Below are 14,653 nucleotides of genomic sequence, written 5' to 3' on the forward strand. Positions count from 1 at the left end.
AGCAGAGACTTGCGAACGAGAGGGATAAGGCAAGTAGAACAATAACTCATACTAAAGCTAAAAAATTAAAAGGAAATTGCTAGCGTCCATCGTAAGGCTTTTCGTGGCTGGTCTGTTGCAATTCAAACTAGCCACCTCGTGAATGGAGACAACAGCTCATTCATAAGGTGGCAGCCGTGAAAAGCCTTTTGCGATGGAGCTTAGCAAATCCCAAATTAAAAACGTGTAGACAAGACCATCGCCGACAACATCTAAATAGACAGCTCACCTAATTTCTTTATTATCTATTATCCTCGGGATGCGAACTTACTCTCAAATGACGGATGGGACCCATAAAAATTGAAAAGACACATTTACCATTTTTTTTTTTTTTTTGATGGGCTGCATTTTACCATTTTGTGAGAGCCGAAAGATGATTTTACGCTCTAGCAGAGCACCCATCTTGTCTCCTCTCTATTTTTTCACCACTTTTCATCACGACAATATGGAGAAGATGAAGAGGAAAAGAAAGAAGAAGAGGAAAATGAAGAGGAAGAAGGGAAAAAGAGGAGAGAGAAGAGGAAGAGAATATGAAGTTGTGGGAAAAAATGGAAGTTGTCAAAAAGGAAAAAAATGAAGGCTCCAGTTAAATGAAAATTCATAGGAAAAATGAATGGAAATGGGAAAAGTGAAACTACAGGAAAAAATTAGAAAAGAAAATGAATAAGAAAGAAAAAAAAGAATGGGCAATTGTTCGGCCCCACTAAAGGTGTTTGCCTGCCGTATAACATTGCCATCGTTAAGGACAGAGATATGCTGACCCAGAGTTGGGACTGATGGGAGAGCCCGCCAATGAAATCGTGCCATGTGTCATCCTTCTTTTCAATCGGCACATATCACATGCTCGCATTTATTGCTTTGCAATTGCTATGATATGGTGACGGCAATGACAATGATATGGTGACCAAGAGTAGCCAAAGCCCGCCAACGAATGAGCCATCTCTGCAAATTAATTTACTTTTTTCTAAACCTAAGTGATGGGCTATGAAAAGTCACCCTCAATTAGCTGTCAACACGTGTCCCTTGAAGGGCCCACTAAGAAGTTGGCATAGCCCCAGGGGTAGCCAGGTAATCTATCAAGGGCAGGTAAAATCAAGCCCACACATGGGCCGACACCTATCCTAGGGTAGGTAATTCAACTACCCTAAGGCTCCCGCTACAAATAGCCTTCACAGATGCCAAGGTGAAGAGAACCCGAATTCCTAAGGAAAAAGACCATCTTTAACTTTGGTTTTCCCAATTTTGTGCCCATTTACTGACTTGAGTGTCGAAGTGCCCGTCCGGACCTACGACTCCGGGTTGGTCTTCTGACCTTGTATTCTGTGCAGGACATAATTCTCAATCAATTCAGCAGTTCGAACCCGCCAGATCAGTTCCTTCGTCACTGCCTCATCTGTTACCGATTTTGGGCCTAACAGATTGGCGCCATCCGTGGGACCCTGAACTAAAAGTTGTTCAAATCCCCTTTATAATATGGTAGGACGGAGGACTGCTCGAGTACCCCCCGCGCGGGTGACTAGACCTGAAACGTACCGTAAGACTCGAAGCAACGAATCGCCTCACAGGTGGTAGCTCCCTCTGCAACAGCGGAGCAAAGCCCGGTTCACTCGGAACACCTGAATCCCGCTACTACTCCTGAACAGATCCAAACTCTCTTTCAACAGATGACGACTCTTGTTGATCTTTACAAAAACCTAATCCAACAAGCGCCTCTGCAACATCCCCTGGAAGCCTCCCGACCTGTGCAGGAAAGGTCGGATGCCCACTGGAGAGAGCCTATACCTCCCCGCCGAGATCATACCCACTACTCCTCAGGGTGAATCCATCAATCCCGAACAAGACATGTGCAAACGGAGCCTCATCACCGTCACTGGTCACGGTCTCAATCGGCGCAGAGGCACGCGGCCAAGGAGGGCCGCGCACCTCAGGAGAAATTCCGGCGTCGTCGGAGCTTAGAAAGCCACTCCGACTCGGCCGCGAGTCCAACTGTTGAGGAAAGAGACAGGCTGACGGGCCGAATGGAAAGAAGAGCTAATCCGATGCTCCGAAGATTCAAGGAGATAGACGACCGAATCGAAGAGCTGGCAAAGGATCAGGGTCGGCCCATCCCAAGGACGTTCTCAAGCAGACCACATTTCACTGATAATGTACTGCACGCACCGGCACCCAAATGATTCAAGATGTCGCATGTCTCGAAATATTATGGAACCACCGATCCTGTGGACCATTTAGAAACATTCAGAACTATGATGCTCCTTCCCACTACCTTGGCAGGGGCCGCGAGAGACTGGTATTCGCAGCTAAAGCCGAATTCAGTTGATAACTTCGAGGATTTCGGAGATGACCTGGCCCGGCACGTCATGAGCAGTCGGCGGCCCAGAAAAACTGCAGCGTCACTGATGATATTGAGGCAAGGAGACAATGAGCCCCTGAAGGCATTCGTGGGGCGGTTCAATAGAGAAGTCCTTCAAGTGCCCAACCTTGATCCTTCCGCTGCTACAAACGCCCTCCTCACAGGCGCCCAATCCAGTGACTTCCGTCGATCAGTAGCTCACCGAAATCCACTCTTTGGCAGACCTCATGGCCGGAGCGGAAGAATACATGTCTGTAGAAGAGACATTGGTTGCCCTGGACTCGGGCAGGAGGAGAACCTCCGAAGAAAAGAACCCTACGAAGCAACGTAGGGACGATAAGGCCTTAAAAAGAGAAAGAAGCCCCCAGAGGAAGGAAGAGAATTACACTCCTCTTAATACTTCTCGGAGACGCATACTGGCCGCAATCAGGGAGGAAGACTTCGTGAAATGGACAGCCAAAATGCTCTCGAAGGAAAATAAGAGAGACAAGTCCAAGTACTGCACATTTTACAGGGATCATGGCCACGACACCGATGAATGCCGACATCTTAACGATGAAATCGAGCTACTAATCAACAAAGGATATCTCAGAAAGTATGTGAAAAATGGCGACAATAGAAGGGAGCGCAGAGAGAAAAGCCCGCGGAAGAGGAGCCCTCGTCGGTCTCAATTGTCACCCGCGCGACACGAATCTCCTGCCCCGACGAGCCCGCGTCTAGAAACGAGCTGGCCTCAGCTTAACGGTATCATCAATACAATCACAGGACGGCTCGCAGCGGGAGGAACTTTGTCATCGGCCCGCAAAGCGTATGCCTGCCAAATCAATGTTGTCCAAACCTGCAATAAGAAAATGAAAACAGAAAATGAGATCTCGTTCTCAGATGCAGACCTCGATAACCTGATACTCCCTCACGACGATGCTTTGGTCATAACCATGCTTGTTGCTAACTAGGAGTTAAAGAAAATCCTGGTCGACAACAGAAGTTCAGCCGACATCCTCTATTATCACACTTTTAAAAAGATGATGATTGGAGATGACCGTTTGAGGTCGGCCAATTCAGACCTGTTCGGATTCTCGGGAGAAGTCGTCAAAGTCGAGGGACAGATTGAGCTCTCCGTCCTTGTCGGAGAACCACCCCGTCAAGCTTTCGCAATGATCAACTTCCTGGTAGTGAGGGCCACTTCCGCCTATAACGCTATCTTAGGAATACCAATGCAGAACCTCCTCCGTGCTGTTGCGTCGGCATACCATCAGAAAATGAAGTTTATAACACCCAATGGCGTAGGGGAAGTCAAGGGAGATCATCCACAATCTAGGGATTGTTATGCCATGGACCTTAGAGCCAAGAACGCACCAGAAATGCTCCCAATCGAGCTACTTGACCTAAGGGATGGAACTCAAATTATTGCGAATGAACCAGTTGGAGACCTAATTTCTATTCCTCTGTGCGCGGACCACGATGAGAAGATAGTTCAAATAAGCTCCTTCTTGGACGAAGACACTCAGAGGGAGCTCATCCAGTTTTTGAGGGCTAATGCGGATGTCTTCGCGTGGGCCCCCTCAGACATGCCTGGGATAGATCCCAAGGTCAGCACGCATAAACTCAGTGTCGATCCCACCTGTAAGCCAGTAAAGCAGAAAAGAAGACATTTCGCCCCAGAGAGGTGAAGAGCAATCAGAGAAGAGGTAGAGAGGCTCTTGAGGGCTGATTTCATCCAGGAGATTCAATACCCTGACTGGCTAGCGAATGTTGTGATGGTAAAGAAATCCAATGGAAAGTGGAGAACCTGCATAGACTTCACTGATCTGAATAAGGCCTGCCCAAAAGACAGCTACCCGCTGCCAAAAATCGATCAGCTGATAGAGTCTACATCGGGTCATGAGCTACTGAGCTTTATGGACGCCTTCTCAGGATACAACCAAATCGGGATGTATGAATCAGATATCCAGAAAACATCCTTCATAACGGATCAAGGAACCTACTGTTACCGCGTAATGCCCTTCGGTCTGAAAAACGTCAGAGCGACATATCAAAGGCTCGTAAACAAGCTCTTCAAGAATTAGATCGGACGGAATATGGAAGTCTACGTCGATGACATGTTGGTCAAAAGCAAAAAGAGACCGGATCACATATCCGATCTGAAGGAGACGTTCCAGGTTCTGAGAGATCACAAAATGAAGCTCAACCCCAGCAAGTGCACTTTCGGGGTTGTCGCCGGGTAGTTTCTGGGCTTCATGGTAAGCCAAAGAGGAGTAGAAGCGAACCCTGAGAAAATCAAGGCGTTGATGGAATTAAACCCACCAACCAACATAAGAGAAGTAAAATAGCTCACGGGAATGTTGGCCGCGCTGGGGCGTTTCGTTTCAAAATCCGCTGAAAGATGCCTCCCCTTCTTTAATGCCATCAAGGGAATCAAAACAGCCCCTTGGACATCAGAGTGCCAAGTTGCATTTGAAGAACTAAAACAGTACCCCCACCGCTGTTGACCAAGCCAGAGTCGGGAGAAGAGGTAGTACTATACCTGTGGGTGAGTCCGATGGCATTAGCAGCAGTGTTGATTCGAGAATAGCACAACCAACAGAAGCCAATATACTATGTCAGCAAGGTCCTATACGAGGCCGAGATCAGATACAACCAACTGGAAAAGTTGGCATATGCTCTCATCATGGCGGCCAGAAGTTGATGCCGTATTTTCAAGTGCACACAATAAAAGTTCTGACAGATCAGCCACTCTGACAAATCCTTCACAGGCCAGACACGTCAAGCCGACTGGTGAAGTGGGCTGTAGAACTCAGCGAATTTGACATCCAATACCTACCAAGACCGGCGATAAAAGCCCAGATATTGGCAGACTTTGTCGCGGAGTGCACTGTGCCCTTGCCCAATATGGCGTCGGAAATAGCCTAGCTTCCAGGTGCAGAAGTGATAACTGCACCTGCGGGACAAATTTAGGCTGGGGCGGTTCAACCCGCAGGTGCGGAATTTGCCGCTGCATCTGAAGAACAGAATCAGTTGCCTGAAGAACTGCTCTAGGAATTGTATGTGGATGGATCTTCAAACAAGCTGGGTAGTGGAGCTGGCTTGATTCTTACAGGACCCGAAAAATTTGCCATAGATTACGCGGTAAGGTTCGGATTTCGTGCATCTAACAACGAAGCAGAATACAAAGCTCTCATCGCCGGGATGAACCTAGCGGTCCAGACTCGTGCCCCAAAGCTCAAGGCGTACTGTGATTCCCAGCTGGTTGTCAACCAAGTCCAAGGAACAAATTCCTAAGCTTTGAAGTCGCTAAGATCCCAAGACCGGAGAATACCAAAGCGGACGTGCTTTCTAAATTAGCAGCCTCTGGTTATACCGCTCTGGGGAGCATACGCATGGAATTTCTAAAGAAGTCCAGCATCGAGAATGAGATCGTCGAAATAATGCAGATAGATCACGAGTCGTGTTGGATGGATGAAATCATCAATTACCTGGGTGACGGAAAGCTTCCCGAAGGAAAGAAAGAAGCGCACAAAGTAGTACAGAGAGCAGCAAGGTTTTCTCTTGATGGTGAGAACCTGTACAAAAGGTTGTACACGCTCCCCTACTTGAAATGCCTCCGGCCGGATGATGCATCATACACTTTGCAAGAAACGCACGAAGGAATTTGCGGGGAACACTTGGGGGGCAAGGCCCTGGCCATCAAGGTGCTTTTGAGAGGCCTATATTGGCCAACCTTAAGGCTAGACACGTTGGACCTCGTCAGAAAGTGTGAGAAGTGTCAAAAATTTTCTCCCACTATTCACCAACCGGCTGTACCCATGGCTGCGATCGTAAGTCCGCTTCCCTTTGCTGTATGGGGAATGGACATTTTGGGACCTTTCCCACCAGCCTCCGGAGGACGTGAATTCGTCGTACTCTCAATAGATTACTTCACCAAGTGGGCGGAAGCTGAACCTCTAGCCAGGATCACAGAACAGAACATACAGACCTTCTTCTGAAAGTCGGTGATCTGCAGGTTTGGGATACCCCGCGTCCTGATAACAGACAATGGTAAATAGTTTGATGGTCGGAACTTCCGCAGATTCCGTTCAGATCTGAAGATCGAACAAAGATTTACGTCTGTAGCACATCCCCAAACCAACGGACAGACAGAGGTCACAAACAGGATCCTACTCCAACGGATCAAGAAGAGGTTGGATGAGAAAGCGAGACGATGGGCGGACGAGTTATACCATGTCCTATGGGCATACCGAACCACACCGTGCACCGTGACAGGAGAGTCACCCTTCAACTTAGCTTTTGGAACGGAGGCAGTAATCCCAGTGGACATCGGCGTCCCATCTCCCCGAGTCGCTAACTTCAGTGAGCAGTTCAACGGGGATGGACTCCGTGCGAACTTAGTCCTGCTAGAAGAAATCCGAGCAGAATTCAGCATAAGGGCGGTGGCCTATAAGCAGAAAGTGTCCAGCTACCACGACGCTAAAATACGCCCCAGAGAGTATCATGTGGACGATCTAATCCTAAGGAAGGTGGCAGTGTCTCAACCAAGAAAGGTAGGCAAAATCTTCCCGACTTGGGAGGGGCCGTACCGGGTGAAAGAAGTCATACGCCCCGGAAGCTACAAACTGGAGACGCTAGGCCGAACACCAGCTCCCTCACGCTTGGAACTCCAAAAACCTGAGGAAATACTTCCAATAGTTGGCGATCTTCAAAGTCCCAAACACCATTGTAATCCTTGAAAACTCTCGCAGTCAATGAAAAAGGCGACATCTTTTGCAAGCTCTACAAGTTTTTAAGCTCGGGTTAAAGACTAATTGGTTCACTCTGGTTCATCACCCATAGACCGGAAGTACACTTCTGGTCGGGGACAAACCAGGGTAGAAAACCTACCTTGAATAAAAATCCAAGTTTTTAAGCTCGGGTTAAAGATTAATTAGTTCACTCCGGTTCATCATAGACCGGAAGTACACTTCTGGTCGGGGACAAACCAGGGTAGAAAACCAACATTGATTAAAAATCCAAGTTTTTAAGCTCGGGTTAAAGATTAATTGGTTCACTCCGGTTCATCACCCATAGACCGGAAGTACACTTCTGGTCGGGGACAAACCAGGGTAGAAAACCAACTTCAAATAAAAATCCAAGTTTTTAAGCTCGGGTTAAAGACTAATTGATTCACTCTGGTTCATCACCCGTACACCGGAAGTACACTTCTGGTCCGGGACAAACCAGGGTAGAAAACCAACTTTGAATAAAAATCCAAGTTTTGAAGCTCGAGTTAAAGACTAATTGGTTCACTCCGGTTCATCACCCATAGACCGGAAGAACACTTCTGGTCGGGGACAAACCAGGGTAGAAAACCAACTTTAAATAAAAATCCAAGTTTTTAAGCTCGGGTTAAAGACTAATTGGTTCACTCCGGTTCATCACCCATAGACCGGAAGTACACTTCTGGTCGGGGACAAACCAGGGTAGAAAAACCAACTTTGAATAAAAATCCAAGTTTTTAAGCTTGGGTTAAAAGATTAATTGGTTCGCTCCAGTTCATCACCCATAGGCCGGAAGTACACTTCTGGTCGGAGACAAACTAGGGTAGAAAAACCAACTTTGGATAAAAATCCAAGTTTTTAAGCTCGGGTTAAAGATTAATTGGTTCACTCCTGTTCATCACCCATACACCTGAAGTATACTTCTGGTCAGGGACAAACCAGGGTAAACCAACTTCGAATAAAAATCCAAGTTTTTCGACTCGGGTTACAAACTGCTCGGTTCACTCCGGCTCATCACCAGGAGGTCATGAGTCCACTTCTGGTTGGGAACGAACCATGGTAGAAACCGCTGTTCTAGGTCAAGGTCCGAGCCCATAAGTTGGGAAATAAAAGTTGATTTCAATGGGCCCAAGAGCCAGGAAATTAAGCACAAATTAATCCAAACAGAGATGAACAGAAGCAAAAGCAATGATTGACATTCAAAAAATATAACCGTTCTCTATTCATAAAAGCCCTGACGGGCAGATGTACAAAAAATAGGCCTCCAAGGGCCCTACTAACAAAAAGAATGTCCGAAAGGGCCGAACAAAAAAAAAGAGGGGGGAAACAAGAAAATCAGGAACCCTCGTGACTACCGTCCCCGTGAGGGCCAATTGCCCCCGAAGCGTCCGCAACTGGAAGGGCGCTCGGCTCGCCCACTTCCTCCGCCTCCAGCTCCGGTAGGAAAATGCCGTCCAGGACGACATTTGAATGAGCCCCCTTGACTCGCTCTAAGCAATCTGTGAAACCCAACCTATAGGAGTAGATGGACAAGTTGACGAGCTCCGCCACCTTTTTCAGCACGGCCTCCTTCTCCTGCTTACGGGATCTCTCCCTCTGCTTGTGGAGGGCGTCAAGGGCTTTCTCCTCTTGGGCGGTCATTTCACTATTCAGCCTCCTGATCTCCTTGTCCCTATCCTCAATGGACCTTTTCAGCTCTGCGGCCTCCTGTTTGAGCTTGCCGATTTCCACCTCGGATTTGGTGATCGCTGTGGAGAAGCCTCGGCTCTTCTCGCAAATATCATTATAGTAGCACACAATCTGCGAATGAAGGGAAATGAGATGAATAACAGGCCGGGAGATGAATGGATAGGAATTCAATTAAAATTCGGAGTACCTGGTAAATTGAGGTGAACATGGCCTCCTCGGTCGTGCCCGGAGGCTCGTTCATAACCTTGAGCTTGTCCTCCGTCAGCAAGCCTTTGGTCATAATCTCTCTGGCCACCCGGCTGTCTCCTAAGCCGGTGTCGTTCTTCTGAACGCCACAGTTGAGGCGGAAAATGTTGTTCCCGGACCGTGCGGGGGAGGCCACAGGGGCGGAAATCACATTCTGGCCAGATCCACTTCCCCGGCCGTAAGTGCCAATGATCTTCACTGTGGGTTTAACCCCCTTGGGCCGCGCATCCTGGGCAGAAACGGGAGATGAGGTTTCAGGGACCTTCCTTTTCTGGCCCCTGCCAAGAGCTCCCTGCCTTACCTTCTCCAGCGCGGACTGCTTCTGCATCTCTGAAATCCACCAAGAACACAACCAGCATCAGTGACTAAACTAAAAAGAGAAAGCGAAGGGATACGAAGGCTAGCCTAAAGCCACCTACGTGCTCGGGTCGCAGTACTAATGCCAAGCCCAACCAGAATCTCCTCCCTAGAAAACTCCACGCAATGGATCAGGCTCCTCGCAGATTTGGGCAAACGTCGACTTGTCCTCGCCCTCAAGGAGTGGCTTGCGGCTTAACGCAAGCGTGTCCGGAGTGGACCATTTTAGAGGAACCGGCCAGACCCCAGTAGGTTCGCTGTCCTCGACATACAGGAACCTGGTTTCCACTTGTGTATGGAAGTTAGGATGCCCGTGATCATCTTCACCTCAGGCTGTTGGCTGATATAAATCCATCCTCCATCCCGGTGCCTCTTCAGATGTGCGCACATACGGAACAGCGGTATGGATAAATTCCTTTCGAGACGACCTTAGACCAGGAACTTAAAGCCGATCAGCGTTCTCCATGAGTTCGGCATCACCTGATCCGAAGCCAAACCATAATATCGGAGAACCTCAACAAAGAATGGGTGTAGCGGGAACCTAAGTCCGGCTCTAAGGGCCTCCTCGTATGTGCAGACATCAAAACTGTCGTTACTAGCCCTATCTCCCTCGATTGCCGCTCTCAATCTGAACCGTCCAGTGATAGAATACTTATCCCTAACCTCCCCTAGTTGGGACTCGTCAAGGAAGTTCTCCTCGTATAGATCCTGGATATTATACTGCAGGTTGGCATCCATCCGGACCTCAGCAATGACCTCAGCAGCCCGTCCCGGGATGAAGGATGTGGATGCCTCGGCGATATAACTCCCCTCACTCGCCTCTGCTCGGTCTGGGCTATCTACTCGGACTGGGGAGGTGTTTAAATCAAAAATCACCTCGTCCCCAATATCAACAAACTCGTCAAGGTCACCTATATCTTCCCTATGGCCAGCCATGTAAGAGCTGGGAATCCTAATAGGGTTGGATCTGGTCCTCTCCGACGAACTAGACCCTGAACTACCAGTGGGAGTGGATCCCACTGAAGGTGACTTGGAGTCCGGCTTAGCACCAGAACTACTACTACTGGACATCAAGAATATAAAAACAAACAGACAAATAAAGGAAAGACGCACTGAAAGAAGATTACCGGTTCGAAGGAAGGCACCTAACCCAGCGACGACCACGACCCCAAAGCTACTCACAAAGCCGACCAAGCGGAGCAGAAATAAGGCAAAAGGAAAATGAAGAATGAAGGGGTAAGCAACGCCTCTTATAGCCTTGAAGGCTTGAGGCGGTTCGCATTCGCGAACCAAGGGTTGCCACGTGCCCCTCATTAATGGAGCAGGGCACAAGGCACCAAGTGACGCGTATGTATAAGTACATAGACGCGACACGTACAAACATACGTGCATACGTACATATATACATACGTGTATGGACGCATGAATATACATCAAGGAGCTTCGACCGTTATGAAAATCTGGTCGTCCCAAGCCGGGCAGGATATGGCGCGTCCACAAAACGACAAAAATCTGGTCGTCCAAAGCCAGCCAGGATATGGCGTATTACACAAAACGACAAAAATCTGGTCGTCCCAAGCCGGCCAGGATATAGCGCATTACACAAAACGACAAAAATCTGGTCGTCCCAAGCCGGCCAGGATATGGTGCGTCACACAACGACGAAAATCTGGTCATCCCAAGCCGGCCAAGATATGGCACATTACACAAAACGACAAAAATCTGGTCGTCCCAAGCCGGCCAGGATATGGCGCGTTACACAAAACGACAAAAATCTGGTCGTCCCAAGCCGGCCAGGATATGGTGCGTTACACAAAACGATAAAAATCTTGTCGTCCCAAGCCGGCCAGGATATGGCGCGTGATACAAAACGACAAAAATATGGTCGCCCAAGCCGGCCAGGATATGGCGCGTCATACAAAATGATAAAAATCTGGTCGTCACAAGCTGGCCAGGATATGGCGCATCCAAAAAACGACAAAAATCTGATCATCCCAGGCCGCCCAGGATATGGCGCGTCCATAAAACGATAAAAATCTAGTCGTCGCAAGCCGGCCAGGATATGGCGCGTGCACAACACGACAAAAATCTGGTCGTCCCAGGCCGTGTAGATGGCTGGGCCGGGCAGAATAATTCACTTCATGCCTCTGGTCGTCCTAGGCCGTGCAGAGGGCTCGGCCGGGCAGAATAATTCACTTCATGCCTCTGGTCGTCCCAGGCCGTGCAGAGGGCTTGGTCGGGCAGAATAATTCACTTCATGCCTCTGGTCGTTCCAGGCCGTGCAGAGGGCTTGGCCGGGCAGATTACTTCATATCTCTGGTCATCCCAGGCCATGCAGAGGGCTTGGCCAGGCAGAGTACTCCATATTTTTGGTCGTCCCATGCCGTGCAGAGGCCTTGGCCGGGCAGATTATTTCACTTCATATTTCTGGTCATCCCAAGCCGTGCAGAGGGCTTGGCCGGGCAGAATAATTCACTTCATGCCTCTGGTCGTCCCAGGTCGTGCAGAGGGCTTGGCTGGGCAGAATAACTCACTTCATGCCTCTGGTCGTCCCAGGCCGTGCAGAGGGCTTGGCCGGGCAAATTATTCGCTTCATATCTCTGGTCGTCCCAGGCCGTGCAGAGGGCTTGGCCGGGCAGAGTACTTCATATTTCTGGTCGTCCCAGGCAGGGCAGAGGGCTTGGCCGAGCAGAGTAAATCACTCTATATTTCTGGTCGTCCCATGCTGTATAGAGGGCTTCGCCGGGCATAGTACTTCATATTTCTTGTCGTCCCAGGCCGGGCAGAGGGCTTGGCCGAACAGAGTAAATCACTCAACATTTCTGGTCGTCCCCGGCCGTGCAAATGGCTTGGCCAGGCAGAATAAATCGCTTCATATCTCTGGTCGTCCCAAACCGGGCAGGGTACCAGAAACCGGCCTATGCACTTCATTCCGAGCCCTGACTCATTTAAACCGATCAGAAGCGCAACCTCTCATGCTTCCCCAAGTCATCAAAATGACCTAGAGAACCGGGGGACAAATGATGGGGTATGAAAAGTCACCCCCAATTAGTTGTCGACATGTGGCTCTTGAAGGGCTCACTAAGAAGTTGGCTCACTAAGAAGTTGGCACCAGCCCCAGGGGTAGCCAGGTAATCTACCAAGGGCATGTAAAATCAAGCCCACACATGGGCTGACACCTGTCCTGGGGTAGGTAATTCAACTATCCTAAGGCTCCTGCTATAAATAGCCTTCACAGATGCCAAGGTGAAGAGAACCCGAATTCCTAAGGAAAAATTAACTTTGGTTTTCCCAATTTTGTGCCCATTTACTGACTTGAGTGTCGAAGGGCCCGTCCGGAACTACGACTCCGAGTTGGTCTTTTGACCTTGAGTTTTGTGCATGACATACTTCTCAATTAATTCAGCAGTTCGGACCCGCCAGATCAGTTCCTTCGTCACTGCCTCATCTGTTACCAATTTTGGGAAGGCCTGCCTGTTTGGATGCAGATGGTTACCAAGTAGATTAGTGGTATAAGTAGTCAATAGGGAGGAGACAAACTTTTGTAATGTTTTATCTACCATGGATTTACCTGGTAGAATAGTGATAAGTAGTGTTTGGTTGCCAATCCCGTAAGTAATATGGGAGGGGTGTCATTAGCAATTTATAGAAAGAGAAGAGAGAGAGAGAGAGAGAGTAAAATTCTACTTGAAGAAAGAATTTTACAATTTTCGAGAAATGAGGCATGGAGGGTATAAGGAGAGCTCAATTTCGGTAATTTCGGCCGAAATTTTATATCGAATAAAATATTCATTTCTTTGTGGTACAGGATTTCGACCGAAATTTTGAAAATTTCAGTGGTCCGAAACCGAAATTTTAAACCATGCTCACTACCATATTTTGATAATGGCACGGAATCACATACGGGTTCCATTGCCTGACTCTGGCAATCCAAACAAAGGCATAAATCATTTTGTATTTCTTGAATAGCGTGGGAACATCCAAGTAACAACAATGGTTTCAAATTATATATAGTGCTAATGTCCTCACTACTATATTTTATAATGGCACTACTCACCGTATTTTTATGATCGCACTCCTCACTTTATTAAAATGAACGCTATGGCCCGTACCATAGGATGATCCAAACCGTCCATTGGATGGGCCACTGCCTAAATAGGTTGTGCCCCAAAAAGAATTTTCATAGGTTGATCCTAACCCTCCAATCTATAGAGGGTTCTGTCCATGTGATCGAACACAACATCAGTCGGTCGTGCCCGTAAAATCATTTCCATAGGCTGATCCTAGCCCTCCAATTGATAGAGGTTTCCAAAATTGTTGTTCCTCTTTAGGTGCCCAAAATCTGTCAATATTTTGCAACTTGTCCGAAATGCGAAATAACAAGTAGTTTTGTCGTCATTGTCATATGTCTATACCTCTTCTTGGTTGTTTTTTTCGTAATTGTCATAGACAGGTACCCGTGTCGGTGCTTTTCGTATGAATAAGACAAGGAATTGTGAGAAAAGCATAGACATCTAATAGAGACAAAAAATATCAAGAATATATTGACAATTTTACGCTCAAATAATTTCTCATAGATATAGATGTTAGATAACAGCAAAGGGGTTAATGGTAAGAGAGTAATGCTGACGTGTAAATCTCAGATAAAAAGAAAAGAAATTTCTCTTTCCTCTTGCTATATTGTAGTACTAGTAAAGACCCGCCGTGCGATGCACGGAGTGCCCAATAAAATGCTTTCTAACTTAAAAAGATAAGAAAAGAAAGAAAAAACATTCATAAGGAAGATATATTTGTAAATATAGAGATTAGAAATAAGTATTACACAGTTGAGTAGAAGATAAACTTGAACAAAGAAAAGGCGCATAAATTATACGCAGAAATCCCGACTATTATCTTGCCTATTTTAATAAAGAAATCGATTGGCCAGTGGAGACGTCAGAAATTTTGAATAAGTAACTCCGATGATCCAAATTTTAAAATACATACCATTTAGGACAAATGTGACAATGATCAAATGAAATGTTGTTTTCCTGATAATGATCCATACAGTTGGTTATTCAAGCACAATAAAGAGATCATTAACCTTGTTATGGTGGGTTGAACAGATGAGACTCCACAAACACCCTTTGTTCGGTCAAAGCTGTACCCACTTGGAGGGTAAAGCCAACTCCTAAAGAATGGCCAGCAACACATACATTGGAGGTTCCTAATCTATCAA

The sequence above is a fragment of the Tasmannia lanceolata genome, unplaced genomic scaffold, assembly GCF_043159265.1.
Source record: "Tasmannia lanceolata isolate RefF3 unplaced genomic scaffold, GAP_Taslan_0.1 ptg000019l, whole genome shotgun sequence".
Lineage (NCBI taxonomy): Eukaryota > Viridiplantae > Streptophyta > Magnoliopsida > Canellales > Winteraceae > Tasmannia > Tasmannia lanceolata.